The following is an 8,306-nucleotide window of genomic DNA, read 5'->3' on the forward strand; positions in this document are numbered from 1 at the left end:
GCTTTAGCGGCTGCCCAAATTACGTTTTCCTCTACAAGCAAAGCAATCTAAAGTTCTTCAAGTTCCCCCAACAACAACAACAACAAGTTTTCGAGGTTTATGGTGTTACGGAAGCGGATTTTCCAAGTGCCCCTATTTGTGCTAGGCTAATTTTTTGCCACACCACTTGAGCACAAGATACGGTATATTTTGCTTAGCTGCACATCCTACTTTGCACGAAAAACTTGTGCACTTAACGGAAATGGGCACTTAAGCGAATTCTCTTTACTACTTCAATGAGAAAGGTATCCGAATCCCTATGAAACCAAATAATGGAGGAGCACTTACCACGTAGAAAATACTGCAAACGAAATTTTTATCAAATGGTATCTAATTATAAATATAACTACATAAATTGATAGAAATTTTCGTTGTTCTGCGAGATGAGCAAAATAAATAAAAGCTTGTAAAATTTGGTAATTGTAGGGCCAGTGCAGGTAAACGTAATACTTTTTTTGATAATTGATACTAATTGCACAATTTATAAGGCAGGTATTGCCAATGTGTAGGTATGTTAAATGCATCTATCGGAGCAGTTTCCTTATAAATCTTAAAAATAATGCCTCTGATGCGCATTTTGGGGTAGGTATCTTAAATGTGCACTTAATCATAAAGGCAGCAAAGCAAAATATATTGTTGTTCTTTGCAAATGTGCAGTGCCTTTAAGGTAAAATATCTTCAAATGCATGCCAAAATCTTCGCCTTAATATGCGGGCAGAAGTCCATTACAGACAATTGCTTCGATTTATTTATTTACATACATTTGTATGTATATATGTATGTACATTCAAATTTTGTTGTTACTTTGGTTTGAGTGAAAATAAAAACAAACAAACGAAATGACGGCGGGAAACATTTTCAAAATGATAGCAAACGTCAAAATTCGTAAAGTTGGCTCTCAGCGATTGTACCTTGTAAATATTTTTATCATGCTTTTTAGTAATCCATTGAATTTCAATATATGTATCAAGGCGAAGGTGATAGCACGAGTACAAAAACAAAAATTTACATGTATTTTGTGTTTGCTTTGGCGGCATAAACTGTCAAAATCTGTAAGAGTGTGTGTAGAAATTCAAACAAAATTTTTCAATTTGATATCAGAAACCGTGCGGCGAAACACATACACAAAATCAGCTGAGCTAGTAACACCACCTTATATTAATTCGCCTTGATATGTATTTACATATTTCATTAAATCATTTTTGATTTCCACATTTTAAAGAGAGATTGCTTTTTAATTTTATCTTAAAACCATACATTGTCTAATTTTTATGTATTTGCTGAACCATTCTTGTGTTATGGCGTTATAGCCTCGTCATCTATTTCGAGCGATGACCACCCGAACTGAGACGATTGCAACGTAATCGACGTAAATCAAGATGAGACAAACAATAGAGTTTCAAAATTGCAAGCTGAGACGATATTGTCGGCAGGCAAATCGTTCGTGTGGCCTATCACTCGAAATAGATAATAAAGGCCAGTATGCAGCTTTAAAGAAAAGCTAAAAACCCATATAAAATGACGTACAAGAAATGGCTAAGAAATTTTCTTGTGTAAAATTTTCTTGAGGCGGTACGCAGTTCTTGAGAAATTTGCTACGCTTTCTACTACGGTTTTCTAAAGTTTTTTTGTGAAAAAAGAGCACAAGAAAACCCATGCTTGCAACAGATACCCAGCAAACATTTGGAGTCATAAATGAGTCTTTAAGGAGTCCCATTTCGGAGCCTTTGTGCTCATAATGAGCTCATTTAAGAGTCCGAAATGAGGGTGTTTCCCTTCCTGCGAAGGTCGAACTATATGAGCTTAAATTCATACATCAAATGAGCCTCAATATGAGTCATATTGGGCTCTTATTGGCCTCATATACGGCTCATTTTGGACTCTTTTTGAAGCTCTTAAATGACTCTTATTGGCCTCATAAATGCCTACTTTCGGAGTCTCATTGTATGCAGTTCTGTGACTCTTATTGGCTTTATTCTTCAACTCTCTTAATGAACTTACTTTAGAGCCATGTTAGCAAGGAATTCATTTCAAATACTGTTGCATATTTATATACAAACCTCTGCACATACATTGCAGCATTCATGTAATAGCAGTTGCTGCAGCTAAATTTTGTTTATTTTTCCTTCCTAATTATTTTTCATATCTGTATAAAAAAGGTCTGGATCGGAATTCAGTTTGCTTCACTGTGAGGTTTTTTTCAAATATGTAAACTACTCATACTCTAACAAAGAGGGCATGGAAGGAAGAGGAGTGAAAATGTTGAGCGCTGTATACATAAAAAAAGTACTCAAACAAATTATGTTCCGAAAAAAAGAGGAACATAAATCAGCAGTTCCATGCTGTTAAACTTCCACAAAAAATATGTTCCTTCGCAAGTATTTTTTGAGTATTTTTGGAAGTTTTCGTTTAATGCTACATAATGTCAATGTTAGAGCTGACACTAATCTTAAATAGCAAACATGGAGAAACAATGTAGGGTGCTCGAATATTTCGCCAACAGCATATTTTTATAAAGAAAGTGGACTCATTTTATACAGAGAACCGATTTTTATTTGTATAATACAATACATTCATTTCCCAATACCAGGCGCACATACATATGAAGTAGCAAGCTTCCCCGCAAACATATTCTGAGCGTTCAGAATATATGAGTCCGAAAGNTGAAAAATAATAATATTATAAATTTTTGAAAAATGGGCGTATCCACGCCCACTCACGGTAACATGTGTATATCTTGGTAACCGCTGCACCAATTTCTTCCAAATTTGGCACCGTTATTAGCCTTGCTACAGCATACCAAATGGCCGAAAATTTTCAAAATCAGAAAATAACCACGCCCACATCCAATATAACGGTAATTTCGAGAAATACGAAATCCTCGATAAATCAGTAAATATTAAAGCTAATTTATTAAAAATTGATGGTTGCAACAATTCTTTACCAGGAAATACGTTTATGATAAAATTTTGGAAAATGGGCGTGGCACCGCCCACTTATGATCACATCTATGTATCTCGTTAACCGTTCTAGCAATTTGTACCAAACTCGGTATGGTTATTGTGCTTGCCACATAAAAGCAAACCGTTGAAAATGTTGAAATCCGACTAAAATCACGGCCGCTTTTCATATAATTTCATATAATTTCAAAAATGTTTTAAATTTCAATATTTCGAAATTTAAGGATGCTAGTTTACATCAAATTTATACACCCGCTTATCATGTAGCGGTAGCTTTCGGAAAGGTGGAAAACATATATTTAATACTTGCGCCGGGTATTTAATGTTCGGCTCCGCCCGAACTTAGACTTTCTTACTTGTTGTTATTTAAAAAATGTAAGTAATATGTATGTACATAAATCATGTACATATATGTATGAAAGATTCGAACTTTTTTGCAAATGCAATCAACATACTCAAGTACTCTGGAAAAGCGGAACCGTGTTTTATGTAGCAGAGCGCTGTTGAGTAACATTACTCAGTTCCTCAAATTTATGGTGTTCTCTTTTTTTATTCCTATCTTTTTAAATACTCTAAAATATATGTTCCATTTACTCATGTACACATGTGAAGAGTATTTCTCCTGGTATATTTGCAGTGCTTTAACTGTATAAACAAGTTTAGATATAAATTTCTAGTCGTTATTGTTTTTATACTGGCACAAAGTGCTGGCTCATAACTTGGATCATATATGACTCCTAAAAGATTCATATAAGAGTAAAAAAATGTTTGTTTTTGAAACTCATATTTCTTACCTACCCAGGACTCCTTTCCGACTCATATATTCTGAGCGCTCAGAATATGTTTGCGGGGTATATATGCCCGATCCACACACACGAAATAATGGAAATTTTTTTCTTGACCGTTTTCTTGAGAGCTGCATACCAGCCTTAAGGCTGTAAATGTCATAACTAGGGAATCTCATGCACTAAAAAATTGAAAATATGCGCATATATGTAACATGCCCTAAAAATTCAAAAACAAGTAAAATATGCAATATAAAAGATTTTCCTAACATTTTATTTTCGGTGCAAAAATAAATAACACATGCGCTTTAACAAGAAAATAACGAAATCAATTTAGTACAAAATACCATACATATATGTGTATAAAGTTAGCGAAACAACATCAAGCAAAAAATGTCGCATATACCCATGAATTTGCCGTTTTTTTGCCGTTAATTAGTTTTGGAAAAAATAATTTTGTCTTTCTGGTATTTTTTTAGATATAATGTGTTTTGCTGGCTTTATATAAAGTTAGCGAAGCACCCCTCCAAACTCAAAGACAAACGACTAGGCTTTATGTCAAAATTTGCCGTTTTTTCCGTTCTAAGATGAGCTAGTTTACTTTTGGAAAAAAATTTTATTTTATTTTTTTTTTTTCAAATGTTCAATAATTTTTAGAAGAAAAGGATAATAATATAATAGAAAAGCAAACGCGGTTTCTTTATGTACCACTTTGAAATTTAAACAAACAATAATCACCATGGTTAAAATTAAAAAATTAAGAAGCTTCCTTATCACAATCAAACGACAAAATCAAAAACAGCTTCAATGCACAAAACCATTCAAACGGCAAATTGTGTCACAATACAAATAGTAAAAACAATTAATTTTTTTGTTGCTAATTTGCCGTTTGGCTTGTTTTGTGCATTAAAACTGTTTTTGATTTTGTCGTTTAATTGTTTTTTGTTTAAACAGCCTTATTAAAAAAAAAATAGGGACTTGGAAAGCGGTTTAAAAATTGGTTAAAAATAATAAAAACAATTAATTTTTTTGTGACATAATTTGCCGTTTGGCTTGTTTTGTGCACTAAAACTATTTTTGATTTTGTCGTTTATTTTTTTTTGTTTAAACAGCCTTATTTAAAAAAAAAATAGGGACTTGGAAAGCGGTTTAAAAATTGTTTAAAAATAATAAAAACAATTATTTTTTTGTGACATAATTTGCCGTTTGGCTTGTTTTGTGCACTAAAACTGTTTTTGATTTTGTCGTTTAAGTTTTTTTGTTTAAACAGCCTTATTTAAAAAAAAATAGGTACTTGGAAATCGGTTTAAAACTTGGTTAAAAATAATAAAAACAATTATTTTTTTTTGTGACACAATTTGCCGTTTGAATGGTTTTGTGCATTAAAACTGTTTTTGATTTCGTCGTTTTTTATTATGATAAGGAAGCTTCTTAATTTTTGAATTTTAACCATGGTGATTATTGTTTGTTTAAATTTCAAAGTGGTACATAAAGAAACCGGGATTGCTCTTCTATTATATTATTATCACTTTTCTTCTAAAAATGATTGAACATGGAAAAAATAAAATAAAATTGCAAAAAAAAATTTTTTGTTTTTATATAAAAATTTTATTTTTTTTCAAAAGTAAACTAGCTCATTAGAACGGCAAAAAAACGGCAAATTTTGACGTAAAGCTAGTCGTTTGTGCTTTGAGTTTGGAGGGGTGCTTTGCTAACTTTATATAAAGTTAGCAAAATACCTTATATCTAAAAAAATACCAGAGCGACAAAATTATTTTTTCCACAATAATTAATCGGCAAGAAAACGGCAAATTCATGGGTATATGCGACATTTTTTGCTGGATGTTGTTTCGCTAACTTTATACACATCATACATATTCATGTAGAAAATTTACTTATAATTAAGTAGTCACCCTGCAAGCCAAGGCTGAGCAGTTTCCCCTCAAATTCGACGGATTTACACAAACATTCGCAACTTTTTAGCTATCACACGCACACATTTACCATGATTCAATTATTAAAGGTTTTGTAAGTAGCTATTTTCTAAAATTTGACACTCCCACCCACAGGGATGGTTTTGGGAAGCAGGAGAAAAAGGGGAAGAATTCAATCACACTTCCTAAATGGTAGCGAAATTCTACAAAAGGCGTGGATAATGGTGCATCGTGGTATTTTAATACAAAAACGAATTCGATTTAATTATTTAATTTAAACCAGCTTATTTACATCGAATATAACCCCTGATTGTTATTAAAAATAAATTTTGCTATGAATATACCAAAGTTGCGTACGTCAGACGGTGCATAACTCAAGAATGGATGGTCCCCTTTGAGCTATTTTTTTATTTTTTGTCTGCCTTGTAAATTCTTTGCGGTACAATTTGCATAAGATGGATATGAAGAAGCTATTTGTTTGTGGAAAAATTATGGAATTTTGATCAAAAATAGACAATTAAAAACATTTGGAGCTTAGTACGTTTCTTTCGCGTTTATGGCTCGATTGCTTTGAATATAGTAATTCGAATTCTTTGATATTGCACTTTAAGTGTTCTGGGGAGATTATGCCGCCGTCAGAATATTAAACATGGGCTTACACAGTCTACATCGTCAAATGAGAACTGCTGTAACTGTGCAATTATATCGAGCCATTGCTTAAACCGACCTGTCGTGTTTTACGATTGGCCCCATGGACGCGGTTTGCTAATATTATATTGCGTCAAAGTCTCATTCGGAAACACCAGCAGCCGGATTGCAGCAATCGCTATCGCTAATTTTGATCGCTAAAGCAGAGAATGTTAATTTAATGAGAAGGCGCAAATGTTAAGTAACATTTTTTGGAGTACTAATTAGAAGATCTGAGATGCGGGAGTTCACCACTGAGATCAAGGAGTTCGCCACACCAATTTTAACTACCATATTCTATGGTGAAGTGAGAGGTTTGTGGCAAATTTAGAAAAATTAGCTGCCGTTGGTGATACATACATATGTATATGCAAATTTACGCCGTCAGCTTATGAGTGCTGTGGTGCGTGCTGCAAAAACGGAGCTTGCTTTTTGCCATTTTTTTGCGCTGATTCAAAAACCAGTGAAAATGGTGGTATTTTTTTATTTATTAAATTCTATTTTTTTCTGTTGTTAATTAAAGCATATATCGCTAGCTTAGAATGAAAAGTTGCTAAGTCCTATTTTAAAAATGTTACAGGAGAGGAAACAAAAAAATTCTTACAGCCATTTTCTTCAAGCATTTCGCAAAATTTTGAATACAACATTTTGGCTTTATATGAATCAGAGGAATTCGATCTTTGTTAAAAGATTTCGTTCTATTTTGGCCTTATCGGATTTTTGGTGCTTTACTGACTTAGCAAATTTTTCTTTCATTGAATTTAAACGAAAATAAATAATACGAAATATCTTTATCCTTTTCGACACAATACATTTTTAACTTCTCTAGCCTCCTGTATCAATATATGAGTTGTCATAAAAAGTGGACTTAGCAACTTTTCAATCTAAGCTAGGGATATGTACATAAATGCATGTATAATTATGTTTGCATATGCAGATCCATCATTCAATGAAAATATTTATACCTACATTTGTAATTAGATTTTTTTTTGCAAAAAAGTAAAAGGTACCAAATCAAAATATGTACATATTATGTATGTATAAATTTAGGCGAAATAAATTGACTTTTGGACTTTGACAAAATGTTAAAATTTTATAAAAAAAATAAACATAAAAACAAATAAAAACATCCGCTATTACGAAAACAAATTAAAAAATTTTACATTGAAAGTATACACAAAACTTAAAATTACACAAGCATTAAAAAATTTCGAGACATTACTATCGATAGTGTCGGCATTTTCGGTAGTTTAGGCCACGACCATCGATAGTTTTCCAGCTCTAATGGAAGGCACTGTCAAATAATTTGCGATTCATAATTCAAGTGTTTGGTAAAAAAAATATATAGTAGAACTCATCTGATTTTTGTAAAATTGTCTAGAATATTAAATTAGGCGAGTACTTAATCTATGTTATATATGGACCACACTAAAAGCAACTTTTCATATAAAAATTCGTACGTGTCCTACCTGTGACAAACGTTGTACACCCGTGACAGAGGAATTTCGTTTTGTTTTATAATAAAGCAATAATTTTTGTTGTAGTTTTGGCTTTGTTTGTATTCGTGGTTCTTTGTTTTATTATAAAGACATCAAGTTCACACAGAAAAGTTAAAGGAATTCGCAGAGTTTCCGTAAAATATATCTGCTCCAAAAAGCAGGTTCTTTTTTTTCTTGCCGCACCCGTGACAGAAGAAATGAGTAAGATTTTTTTCATATAAAAGTAAGCTGGAATTTTTTTCGTATTTTGTAATAACTCATAAAATAGCCGATTAGGTGTAGCTTTATCAAAATGTAGAATTGTTGAGTACTTTACAGGCTAACCTAATATTCACGCACGCCGCCAATTTATTGTCAAAAATTTCTCATGCACATGCAACTTGTATGAGATCAACCGAAATT

The sequence above is a fragment of the Rhagoletis zephyria genome, unplaced genomic scaffold (genome assembly GCF_001687245.7).
Source record: "Rhagoletis zephyria isolate East Lansing unplaced genomic scaffold, Rhagoletis_zephyria_1.1 Rzeph_scaffold_00680, whole genome shotgun sequence".
In the NCBI taxonomy this organism is placed as follows: Eukaryota; Metazoa; Arthropoda; class Insecta; order Diptera; family Tephritidae; genus Rhagoletis; species Rhagoletis zephyria.